The following is an 11,836-nucleotide window of genomic DNA, read 5'->3' as shown; positions in this document are numbered from 1 at the left end:
ACCTACTAAATGGCAGGCAAAGACAGCTAGGTATTGGGCTCAACAACGTGAGATAAATTAAATTAGATGATGCCCGGGTGACTAGAATCAGTTTTTGCTGTTCTTCAGAGCATGACTATAGCTCACAATAGTCCTGAGGATTTCTCATAAGTTTTGCAGGAACTTAGTGTCATTTTCTAGTCCATTTCTTAACGCCCACTCCGTGCTATAACCTTCACAGAGGGCGGTTTCTACACTGGCACGATGAATTTTTTTATACAACCTATTTTCAGGCGTGGTTTCTCCCAAAGCCCATTTTTGCCCTAGTTCTTTTGCCATCCCCTCAATTTTGAGTAGAAAAGTAATGTATTTTGTTTCTGTCACATTTCTGTCCTCTTTGGCTGGTTTCCCGCAGCAGAAGGAGTAACTCTAAAGGATTAATTGAGAGAATCCTGTTCTATAGAAATGTGGAAGCTGAAGTGGTGTGAGTTTATCAGAGGTGGTCAAATTGCATCAGTAAAAGTCAGAGGCCACTGCGAAAAGATAATTAAGCTCAGACCAGTAGCAGGTAGAGGAAATGTATATAAGTACAAGTCCTCTTTCTGGAACTTTTCCCACACCTTATTTAAAGTATAAAGTAATGAAGAGTAAGATTCATGATTTGCTAAAATAATTTAGCCTTTTGATAAATGTTAACTTTTGTATAAGTATTATTAATTTTCATACTGAGATGTGCATTGTGTTAAAGAGAAATCACCATATGGCTTTCCAGCACTTTATTTTTTAGCAGGTTTATATGTTGGCCTTACAATAGTCGTTTCCAGCATATGTGAGGACACAAGAATATAATCCTTGCCCTCAGGGAATTCATAATCTGAAAGCATTCACTTTTATCATGAAATATAAAAATGTGTGTGTGGCATGAGGTAAGAATGTCTATAGTTAATTTGCTAAATTGCAATAACTAGTAAGGAACACAAAGTCATTTCAAAATTTACTAATTTTAATCTTATTATTGACAGTATCTGGTAAATGAATATATATTCATATATATCATGTATCTATATCTGCCTCACATCTCATTGCAGATTCCAATTCAAATTTTTAAAAAAAGTCTCATACACACACACACACACACACACACACACACACGCACACGGCCATCATTCAGTTCTGTTAATTCTGGCTAGAGAGATAAATATCACCAGTTGTTAGACTGCATTTTGATTTCTAGTAAACAAAGACCCATTAGTTATTACAAAGCAGGTTCTCAATGATCACTTAATAAAAAATATTGAAACTAATGTCATGCTTTATAGTTGCACTCAAGAGTTTGACTTCTGGTGTCAGAACACAAATATTTGTATACTAATTTGTTGTGTAGGAAAGAGAAATGTTGCTGACTGGCAAATCCACTACATTGTACTTGGTTTGCTTTATTTCAATGAGTTATTTTAATATATATTGTGTCAGTGGAATATTAAAACGAATCAAATAATGAATGCTGGAAATTCACTTGGCTTATTAGGCAATTTTCATATGGATCTAAAATGTGAGATACTGAAACACTCAACGAGAAACACAGAATTCGATAACTTTTTCGAAGTTCGTTTTGATTTCACAGACTTCCTTGAAATGTCAAGGTTCCTTCTGCGCTCTTCTTGGCGTTTCATTTTGTGTACCTCCCACAGGTGACTGCTGCAGAAACGCACCATTGACATCGCGCTCTCGAACTTCACAGAGCCTGTTGCGTGGCCTGGTCCTTCTCTCAGCCCAAGCTTTCGAACACCTACAGATCATTTGCCTCGCTTCCTTCCTGAACTTATCCGCATTGCAGAACGCAGCCTACTATGTGAAACAGGTTCTCTCCCAGGAAGGGCCTCTCCCAGGAGAGAGACTCCGCCCTGACTCTAGTTGAGTCTCCTCTCAGGAGAAGGCGGTAGGACCAACAGCTACATCTCAACACCCGTTATGTGGTGCCTAAACACCAACCTCACTGTATCCATCCTCAACATCCCCTCTGTAATCCCCTCCCCTTAAATCTAAAAGTATGTTTACATCCACTTCATCTTCATATTACTATCATTTATTGACCCAAAATAGTTTTCTGATTCAGTACTTTCCACAAGGTCTCAGAACTTCAAAATCTACCAGGAATTGCATACTAAAGCAAACAAATCTAATGTAAATTTTAAAGACCACCCCAGTGCTTAAATGGAAAAAAATATAATAAACTGATAAGGACAGATACTACATTTGATCTTTACCAAAAGGCAGAGAAGCGATACTGATATATAATAATTAAAAACACAAAGCACTAGTCTCCTCTAATCCCAGCACTTAGAAAGTTGGGGCAGAAAGAATCTGAGTTCAAGAGCAGCCTGTGTTACATAGTAAATTCCAGCCAGTGTGAGCTACCTGATTTACCCGGTCTCAAAAAAACAAATGAATAAATAACAAAAAACTATTAATAGCTGCTACTGAGAAGGAAGGTTAACATTGTTTGTAACCTTCTTGAAGCTCTCTGTATCTAAATTGTTGATGAACATCTTAAAATATTCATCTTGCCTAACCTTTAGTAGTTTTATTTGCTTACTCATTATGTATAGTAAATTGGAATATCTTAACTTATAATTATCATTCCTGTGGAATAGCAGAAAGTGTTTGACAGCTTTGTCAGGCAATTTAAAATGCTGGATTGAATATGGACTCAAAAATTATGAAGTTATTTCTCACTTGTCAAGAAAAACTTGCATTGCATTGCTTCCTGGAAATTAATCTGCTAGAATCACAAAATACATATTCCCAGAAAGGCATTCAGGGTAACTTTGCAATAACGGAAAATGGTGCTTCTCATAACTGGTCAAGCCACTTGAATACAAGTGAGGTGATCAAAGGAAATTAGTATTTCCTAGTCAGTTAATTAAGCACCATGTTTTTATAAATACAATTTTGAATAAAAGTCTGTAATAATCAAATGCACAAATTCAGACAAATATTTTTTAAAATACAGACTGGAAAAAACACAAAGAAACACAAAGCATCTTAGAGTTAAATACAAAAATAATAAATAAATTAGCCAGAGTCTATGAATTATTAAAATACATAAATGTTAAGTCAAACTTAAAAGGGCTGTTTCCCCTAATTTTGATTATATTTTACATGTCTAAGATATTCATCTTTTTTCATTTTATTTTCTATGAAATATATTTATAAAACAGAAATCCTCATGCTTTCATGGACTCACAGTTTCTCATTTAGAGATGCCAAAACTTTTAGTCTATGGTTTGAAAGAAAATATTATAAAATTTTAATCATACTTTTTAAGGATTTAATTTCTCTTTCAATACACTAAAATGTATGTTCAGTGTTCTAGCAGATGCTTGGTTATGTTAAAATCTAGAAGACTGAATATGTTTTGATACAGGCAATTCAGTGACTCCTTTTGATTACATATATCTATAAAAATATTTATTTTACTTTATCGATAATAATTGTAGATTGACCATGTGACATTTTACCTATCTCCTCTCCAACCACTAAATCTTAGTGCCAAATTTTCATGATTATGTCACCTGTTACTGGCTTGCCTTTCTGAAGAGCTGCAGAAATGTACTTTCTAAAAATTTAATTTTATTGGTACATTTTAGGTATATATTATAATGACATTAATCATTGGAAATTTACACCTTTACATAATTTATTTTAGTTCTTATTTTCCCTTTTGTTCCCCTACTGTCCCTTCAACCCCTCCACAGAAATACCATTCTTAAATTCCTGCCATCACTCCTTGAGAGGAAATACACTGACAAAATATAATATATAAAAAATAATATAATATAAAATACAATATAATATATAAAAGAATGCATGCCACTAAAATATTCTAGTTGGATAAACTGACATTTTAAATTTCCTCTTCATTTGCATCATTAATGTCATTCAGTCTAATCATATGTAACCAGAAACGTAAAGTTAAGAAAAAAGATCAAGCAATAGGAAGAATAGCCAAAAGTCCCGAGAGTTACCCCTCACACACACAACTAATTTCAACAAAGCATAATGTGCACTGCATTTCTGTTGAATCTCTATTGGCAAGCGAGTGTTCTTCCTTGAAATACTCACAGATGTTCTCAAAAGAACCATTGCAGCTCATCTTTTCCAGTCAGGTCTCCCCCTAATGACAACCGGAGTCAGGCTAATGCTCATGTGTGCTGATATGCATGGGTCTAGAGAATGTTGTATTCCATGGAATAAATGAGGCACAGGAAAAGTTGTATGATCTCACTTGCCCACGTTGTCTAAAAGGACCATGATCTTTTACAAGGTCCTGGTTACTTCAGTTGGGGAGAATGGGGACCGGAGTGGGGATTACCGACTTCTACAGTGTTATGGTTAGAAGGGATGCATTTCAATGCTGCATGGATAACCAGGGTGAATATAATGAACAGGAAAATATTCTATGTCTCAAAAGACGTAGAAAAGAGGAGAGTTAATGTTATCTTCATAAGGAAATGATGAAAGTTTAAGGAGATAGATATGCTAAATACCCTGAGCTGATCATTATCCAAAGTATTCATGAATCACGGCATCACATTACAGCTCTTAAATATGTACAAATATTATGTCAATCAAAAAAATTAATTAATTGGAAAAATTCAAAGTGAATGCAAACGAGAATTAAAGCAGTAGAAAGGGAAGACACTGAATTTAGAAGCAAGAGCAAATAAAACAATCAAAAGAAATACAGAGACTTAATAGTTTGAAAAGTATGCATTTTTTTTCCGCTCAACAGTAAATTTTATACACCAACTTGGGTCGGAACTGTACCCAGGTATTCGGTTCATGTAAATGATCTTTAAGGAAGACACACGCCTGTATCAGTGGATTCCACTGCCTTCCACAAGGAGGGAAGTTGTTCTCGTTGGTTAAGAGCCTTAAAGAGAAGACTGAACAGCCTCAAGGAAATGGGTATCCTGCCGGCCGAGGGAATGTTCCTGGGATCCGTCATGCCAGCCCGGCAGCAGATTTGAGATTTTCTAGCCTGAACGTTCATATATGGGCCAACTCTTTAAATCAGCGCCTCACCTCCCTGCCGTTGCTCCCTTTCCTCACTTTTTTCTGTGGAAACATCTGTTTGGAAAGTTTACACTAAGAGTGACCATCAGGAAAGCATTAGTTTTTATCTATGGACATAATATTAAATTACAAAGCCTTGCACGAAACTTTAGCAATAACATAACTCAAAGTATAAGCTGAGGGCTGTATGTCACAAGTCTTTACTAATGTAATTTACATTCTATGCACAGATAGTGTTGTGTGACCTACAGGAAATGGACTTAAGAAGACTTAATGGACTGATAATCATATAACACCCCGGGAAATTTTATTAACAGTTATAAAAAAACAGAGAATAAGGATAGTGCCACATGCTTGCAGCCCCAGCTAGTCAGGAGGCTAAGGCAGGAGGACGGCTGGTCCAAGAAGTAAAGGGCGCCCTGAACAATTTACAAAGACATGGTCTCAGAGAAGAAAAGACACGTGAGATCTGCTGCAAATCTTTGCCGGAAGTGTTTCAAGCTCAGCTGGAAGGAGTCCCAAGTTGTCAGCAGTATGTTTTTATAATAAAATATAAGAAAATTCTCAAATACTGTAACATTTTGTTAAGGGAGATTAGAGAATAAGAGAAATACACTAAATTCAAGACAAGCAGCAGGAGAACAATAAAAAGGTTAAAATGCAAATATATTAGAAGTAGGAAAAACTACAGAGAAAAATTAAATACCAAAATATTTCTTCTTTACAATATCACAAACATGTCACATGTTTGAGTAGACTTGTCAGGAAAAATGAGCCTGGGGCAGTGGCATACAGCTGTACTCCCAGATACTTCAGAGGCTGAGATGGGAATCACGTGAGCCCAGAAGTCTGAGGCCAACTGAGGCCACCCAGGAGGACCTCATCTTTAAAAAACTCCTTTAAGCAAAGTCCAACTACACGCTAGGTTGCATAGCGTGATCAAATGGGTTTTAAGAAAAAAGGGAAAGATAGTTTAAGGCTGTAAAGCCAATCAATGCAAAATATGTTTTAGTAGAATGAGATACAAAAATTATATGAAGTAGATGCATAAAAATATTGGAAAAGTTAAAAAAACTTTGTGTAATAAAAACACTCAGAAAACAAGGAGTAGAAGGAAATAACCTCAGCATGACAGTGTGTTGGGATAAACACAGTTAACATCATCACACTTAATAAAGCATTGAAAACATTCTATCAGAAATCAGGGAAAAGACAAGCATGTCTACACAACTTTTGAAACAAAACCAAGGATTATGTTTTTCTAATATAAGTTAAGCAGTGCTTTATTTTACAGTATTTCAAATACACAAACAAGCAATAAAAAAGACCATCAAAATTGGAAACTTTTATGCTTCAAAGATACAATCAAAAAACTGCAGTGAATTAAGTCCTAGCAGGAAATGATGGCAAAATGTGTACTTGTTAAGAGTCCACATATGCATATATATCTAGAAATCTAACAAAATACTCATGCCCAAATTTTAGGGTTTTTATTAGTACATATCTGCAGTACATAATGTTCACATTCTTTGCATGGAGTCGGTACAAGTACACAACACGTGTTAATTTCTTTTTTCATCCCTTTCCCTTCTCTCCCTCACCCCTCCATCCATTTCTTAATTCCGTATCTATTTCAGAAATTCTATGTCCCTACTTATCATTATCTATATTTTATTTAGCTTTTTAGTTATAATCGGTGGCTTTCATATATGAGAAACCATGTAATATTCAGGCTTGTGTGTCTCATTTATTTTACTTAACATTACTATCTCAAGGTGCATCCATTTTTCCACAAATGACTCATGTTTGTATTTCTCTACGGCAGAATAATACTCATATTTTTTGTATCCATTCATCTACTAATGGACAGATAGGCTGTTTCCAAGATTTAGTAATCATGGGAACGCATATATCACTGAAATATGAAGTCTCTCTTTGGGGAAGGTACTCAGAGTCAATAGCTGAAGCAAATGGAATTTCTAGCTCTAGTTTTTGAGGAATCTCCTTACTGATTTCCACAGTGGTTGTAATAAGAATGTAGTACAGCCCACAAAGTAGAAGTGTTCACTTGGCTGGAACCTTACAAATAATTGTTATGATTTGATTTCTTGATGATGGCCATTCTTTCTGGTATAAGATGAAATCTCAGTGCTGTTTTTTAATTTTCATTTCTCTATTAGCAGTAAGGTTGAACATTTATTTCTTCATGTATTTATTGGCCATTTGAATTTCATTTTCTGTGAAGTATCTGTTACACTTGCCCATTTTTTATTTGATCTTTTATTTTGAGAAGTCTAATATTTAAGGTTTTTTATATATTCTAGATATTACTTCTCTGTCTGAAGAATAGCTGGCAATTTTTCCCATTCTCTATGTTGATTTTTCACTGTTCTGGCTGTTTCTTCTTGCTGCACAGACACTGTTTAAGTTGATTTAATCCCGTTTCTTCATTCCCAGTACGACTATTTTCTATGCATTCCAGGTTCTGTTCAGCAAGTCCTTCTTTTTGCCTATGACTTCATGAGTTTTGAGCATTTTATCTTACAGTAGGCCATTTTTTCTTTAACTGTTAGTTCTTTGATCTATTTTGGGATATGTGTAGACATTTATGAATCAAAGACATACAGATGTCCCATAAGTATCTTTAGTATGATTAATTTTTAGGGAAACACAAATCAAAACCAAAAAAGATATTGCATTACACTCACTAGGTGATTAAAATGAAAAAGACAAACCCTAAATACTATTGACACGGATGTACATAAATTGAAATCTTTGGATATTGCTATGGGAATTTTAAAATGGTACATCTGTTTAAGAAAATAATTTTGGAGGCCCTCAAATATTAAGCATAGTGTTACTGTATGATCCATCATTTACCATTGATCAAAATACCCACGTTAAATGAAAGGTATATCCTCACATGAAGGCATACCTGAATTATTAGTAGCAACAACGTAGAAAACAAAAACAATAACACATAACACTCCATGTACACAATATGGATGGAATTCTCCCTAAAAGCTTTGTCACAAGTGGTAACTCCATTCACAAACTTCCTTCTTTCCGTAATTCTGGTCACAAATAGAATTGGACAAGAATTGAATGAAATTTCCCCACAAGTTCCACGTTGAACCTAATCACTGAATCTGTTTCGGTTCTCCTCCAGTTTGGATTGTGATCAGAACTGTGGCAAGAATTAAGTTTGTGAGCCCAGATACCACTGTATACGGAGCACACAATTTCACCAATAACAAATTTCCATATATGTAGAAGAATCCAAGGAAAGAAAATCAGTGGTGGTGTGAAGTTGGAGGAGCAAATGGTGAGTGACTGCTAATGAGTACACCGTTTGTTCTGCACTGCTGAGAACGTTCCGAAAGTAGGTTGTGGTGAAGGTCTCCTAGTTTGGTTACCATAATAAAATCACTCTATGTTAGATGTGATAAGGGTGGAAGTCTCGGTGCATGAACTGTATCTCAATAAAATTATTTTTATAAAGTTAAAGAAGAAAAGTGTTTATCTGGACTGTGAAAATAATGGAAGAGCACTTTGGATTATTCCTTCTTTAGCTGTCCTGTCACAGATTCCAAATGCAGAAGAGTCAGATCTGTGGCAGAATGGGTAAAGGATGGATTTAGGCTATCAAGAGTAGATCACAACATACAGTGAAATTTTAAATTAAAAATGTATTACATTAAAAGACACATCTCATTAATCCCTCACAGAGCCTTCTGTTCACTCTGAACACACGCATCCCATCACTCGTGCTGCCTTTGGAAGAAGCCCCAGAAGTCCTCTGCTGGGGTGTCTCTCGGAGGGGATTGGAGCACTGAACGCAGCTGCTGAGGGCAGCCTGGCTCCGAAACACGGTCCTGCATTGCATCCACGTTCGCCTGTTTACTGGGTCGGGCCCTGTGTGACTTCTGGTTCTTCCCTGGGGTCCCAAAGAACAAGAAAGGTGAATGTGGGGAGAGAATCGTGACAGCGAGGCAGTCAGGAGAACACAGGTAAAGACAGTCATGAAGGAGTACTCTAGAACCACTTCACAAAGCCGTAAGAACTTGGGATGAGTGCTGGAGGCCACAGGGAGTAATTTGAGGAGAATAAATAGCAACTTGTCTTATACTGTAATAATTTTACTTAAACATTCATACTATATTTATTTGTTTCTTTGTTTTTTTTGTTTTTGTTTTTTTTTTTTTTTAGCCAGGGTCTCACTATGTAGTTGAGACTGACCTGGAACTCACTATGTAGCCCAGACTGGTCTTGAACTCACAGCGATCCTCCCGTCTCAGCCTCCTGAGTGCTGGGATTATAGGCGTGCACCTCCATGCCCGGCTGTTCATAGTATATGTAGATTACAGCTTGGACTTTCCAACTGAATTTGAAGCTTTAGCAAGTGTTGAGATGCAGGAGAAGCATAGACACCGAGGAGGCATCTCTTCTCCTACCGTCCTACCTTAGGTTGCATTTGCTCCTGTGACAGAAGGAAACTGCCCCTGGGTGCTCAAGGAGTGTATATAAGCAGCATGCAACAAAGTCTCCTCTTATCTTGGGCTTCATTACTGTTCTGTGTTCAGCCTAACTGTTGGTTTCTGTTCTTTGCAGACCGGGCTGCACCCTTGTGGACTACATGGCTTGGAGTTATGTCTTCTGCCACCCGCCTGCAGAGGTGGGTGAGATCCCACCTGTAGGATGGGTGAGATGTAGCAGTGAGATCCCTCAGGTACCCTTACCAGTGCACTTCCAGCTCCATTTCACCAAAAGGAGGAGTGAATTAAAAATTCATGATGCAACGTGTGCCTGTGTCTACGTGGGACAGCAGCACCGGTGGACACAAAAGGTAAAAAGACTGTCAGTGTTGCAGTTAAATTATGGGGGATTGCTAATTCCAGGGGATGGATCATTCTCTGAGAAGTCTGAGGGTCTCAAGTGTGGAAAATGTCTGTAAGATTCCAGAAGGCAGGACTCACAGAGAGGTGGAAACAGTTTACTTCAAACTACGCTTGAAGTCCTGCCTAATTCCAAGATATTTTCCCCCTGGAAAACTAAATGCTGCAGGCATTAACTTCAAAAGTGTGAGCTGATTTTTCTACATCTGTTTTTGTTTGAATTTTGCAATACTAATAATAATTTGTCAAAATATGTACTGTCTTATGAATAATTAAAATTGGTGAATACTCAAATTGTGTTTCCTGGGTATATGGGGGTATGGAAGATACCATATAGATAGGGTGTAATTAAAAAATAAGAGACACATTTAATAAATGGAGGGATCCTATTTCACATTGGAAGAAAAGGCCTAAAGGTGTAGGAGAAGTGCGAAGGGTAGGGGAAAGGTAATAAGGAAGAGGAAAAAAATATGAGAAAATGGAAAGAAACTGTTTGTAAATGGGGAGGGGTGGGGGTGTGAAGGGAGGGCAGGGACAAGGGGAAAAAATGAGAACCAAGACCTGGCATGTAGAGGTACAAGATCCCAATAATGAATGTAACTGTACTGTATACCTAGAATGTACCAATAAACTCAATGAGAGCAGAAAAAATAGTTTGAATCCCAAAAAAGAATTTGAAAAAAATAAATGGAGGGATCGTAATGCAGGCATTCTGCTTAGCACAACTGAACACAACTCAGAAATTGACAGGATAGCCACCTCCACCAATAGGAGGCTGGCCAAAGGGAAAAACAACTCAAATTATGGGCCAGAAATTGGAGTTAACCAGCAGAAGAAAAGAGCTGACTCCACAGGGCAGACAGCCTCTGCGAGAGGTGGCATTTCACGTGGAGACCACACCATGTATGACGGAAACTGGAAGAAGCACTGTGTGCCTGTTATCGACCCATCTCTCAGACACAGAACACAGACCAGGACTTGTGTCCTTGGCTCATTTTTTCAGATGTTCCTCTTAGAATGATTTGAAGACATGACCTTTTGAAGTCTTTTTGCAAATTCTCAAGTCGTGCTCCTTGTCAAGGTCAAGGAAAGTATATGTAGTTTTGGTGACAAAATACTTTCTTTTCCTTTAAGCAATCTATTTCTATGACATTAGGAAAGTAGTTTTTCAATTCAAATTCCTGTCATTCACCTTGACAATCGAAGGCCGTAAATAGATTTAAGACATTCTGTTATATGTCTTAAAATAAAAAAATAGTTGTACTCACAGCTGAATCCCACAGTTCTGAGGATTCAGCTCAGTTTAGCTTTGAGACACATGTCATGGCCCGAGTTTCACCGTCAGCGCTAGGAAATAACATCAGGTGAGCAGCTTTGATTTATCTTAGTTGATTATATTATCACCTCCAAAATCAATGTCACAAGGAATATTTATGAAGTGATTCTATGTCTGAAAAGTACCTTTGGTATTTATTCTTGACACTGTCCTTTAGAACGTCATATTCTCTGCTGTCCCTTCACAAAGCTTCTGAGGAATCTTCCCATAAATCCAGGCCTTACCTCATCAGCAGATTTTGTCCTGTACCAAATTCTCTTTTCTTTACTAATGCGGCTGCTGGTTGCACTAAACTAATCATATATATTTCAATAAATGCACCATTATAGGGAAATGTACAAATGTCTTAATATGCTATTCATATAATCTACTCAACAAATACTGGTATAAAATTTGTGCAAAATGTATATACTTAGTTACACATAGTTTGGTCTAAATCTATTCCATATAATCTGGTCTGGTACTTGGTAATAAAGTTCAGGACTGAAATTTACCTAAAAACATTACTAAGACATTCATTATAAATTATAACTTATTTCTATACGCT

The 11,836-nt window shown here is 36.8% G+C and overlaps 1 pseudogene; it reads right to left on the bottom strand.

Moving 5' to 3' along the window:
* Positions 1-2,184: 2,184 nt before the first annotated feature.
* LOC117283566 lies at positions 2,185-2,265 on the bottom strand (annotated as a pseudogene).
* Positions 2,266-11,836: the final 9,571 nt, after the last annotated feature.

This window comes from Fukomys damarensis, unplaced genomic scaffold (assembly GCF_012274545.1).
Source record: "Fukomys damarensis isolate Sample0158 unplaced genomic scaffold, DMR_v1.0_HiC HiC_scaffold_27, whole genome shotgun sequence".
Classification (NCBI taxonomy): Eukaryota; Metazoa; Chordata; class Mammalia; order Rodentia; family Bathyergidae; genus Fukomys; species Fukomys damarensis.
The sequence above is the reverse complement of the archived record's forward strand: the minus strand, read 5'-3'. Positions and strand labels throughout refer to the sequence as shown.